Below are 1998 nucleotides of genomic sequence, written 5' to 3' on the forward strand. Positions count from 1 at the left end.
TCTTCTGCTAGCTCAAGTTTTCTGTTGAGCCCCTTGAATAACTTTTAATTTTGGTTATTGTACTTTTCTGCTATAGAATTTCTATTTGGTTCTTTTAAAAAATAGTTTCTATGTCTTTATTGGTATTCTCTTTTTGGTGAGACACTGCTCTCATACTTTCCTTTCGTCTTTTTAGACTTTTTTTTTTTTTTTTTAGTTCTTTGAGCATGGTTTAAAGTTCTTTTTTTTTTTTTTTTCCTAGTAACTTCGACATTTAGATTTCCGTGGAGGAAAGTTTTTTATTGGCTGTGTTTTCCCTTGTGTTTAGGCTATGCTTTTCTGTTTCTTTGCATATTTCATATTTTGTCTTGTTTAAAACTATACATTTAAAATAATATGGTGCAGCAGCATTGGAAATTATAACCCTCCAGGGGTGGGTCTTTGTTGTTATTTTTGTTTTTCTGCTTTGTTAACTAAGTGGCCAGCTAACGATTGATTGGACATAGATTTTCTAAATTCCTTTGAATCAATACATTTCCCAGTCTTTGCTGAGAGGCTGCGTATGCGCACATATGTGTGTGTGTGTGTGTGTGTGTGTGTGTGTGTGTTTGTTGGGCCAAGCCTTTAAAGCTCTGGGAGACAGTTTGCAACTCTGCCTTAGCCATCACTTCCTGCTTGCAGAGATCTTCAGGTCAGCCAGAGGCAGGGGATTAGGGCATTCTAAGGTGTTTTCTTGGCATGCACACATCCTTGCATATATATGTGGCCTTTTATATTTCCAAGTATTGTCATAGTTTCAAAATCTTCTATGGATATCTTACTCCTCAGGGCTTTTTTTTTTTTTTTAAATTTGACTTGTTTTCCTCAAACTGTTATCTCTCCCTCAGACAGCTGTGACGTTAAATGCCATTGATTGTTCTGATAAACATTCCAGGGAGAAAAGCTGTTTGCGATGATCCAGCTCTGAGTGAGGTCAAATTAAGAAGAGCCTTGCTAATGGGGATTTCTGGGGAGATGCCAGACAAGTCAATAACAATTCTCTGAGAATAGGGCTTTTTAGGGGAACTCTAATCTTACTTTTCCCCTTCCTGTGTTTGCTAGGCTAGTGTTTTTCACAGGTACTGTGGTTGCAAGGTTGTTACTTTACAGGCTATTGTGGAGATGGGATAGGGGGATGGGAATAGGGCAAGTTATGGCACCATGAGGGTCACTGTTCTTACCAAGATTCAGCCATTTTACTTGAATAAATGCATTTACTGTTGCCATATCACTGCTATGACCCCTGAAATCTCTTTGGTCCATATATTTTCTCTATCAATCTTCTGAGAGATGTAAGTCTAAAAGATTTCTCCCACATAGTTTTGCCAGGGCAAGTTGTTTGGCTTTTTAATTTCACACACTATCAAGCAGGAGATATTTCAGCATGTTTTCAGTAGCTCTTTGCCTTACTTTAGAGCAATACTTCTGTTCCCCAATTTTAAACTTTAGACACTCAGGAAAGGTTCTTAAAAGAAACTATTTTATCTTGATTTGACAGCCAGAAACAAAATTACTCACTTTCTTCAGGGCGTTGTTCGTGACGTAATGCTACTCTAAACCAGTGGACCATTAAGATCGCAAGGACCAGCTCTGAGACGGTGCAGAGCAGTAAATATTGTAAAAGCATCATACCAGCCATCTGAATAAAAAAAGGGAAATAGTCCTCATGTCAATCAAGCACTCAAAGGTTATACAAGATCGACATTCAGAAAATAGAGAATAAATATTCATCCTAGCAGTCTCACACACCTCGGATTATTGTGGAGTACTTTTCATAGCAACTACATATGTTTTAAATTTATTGAATACCAAGTATTATGTTAAGCGCTTATTTCTAGCAACAACCTTACAAGTTAGATACTTTTGTTTCTATTTTATATATGGCGAGACTCAAAAATAGATAACTTACAGTACCATGGTCTGCTGGAGTTTTTCAAAGTTTGGCACGGGGTGCCCTTCTTTTCTCTTTATACTCTTTTT

This window comes from Propithecus coquereli, unplaced genomic scaffold, assembly GCF_000956105.1.
Source record: "Propithecus coquereli isolate 6110/MARCELLA unplaced genomic scaffold, Pcoq_1.0 Scaffold202, whole genome shotgun sequence".
Classification (NCBI taxonomy): Eukaryota; Metazoa; Chordata; class Mammalia; order Primates; family Indriidae; genus Propithecus; species Propithecus coquereli.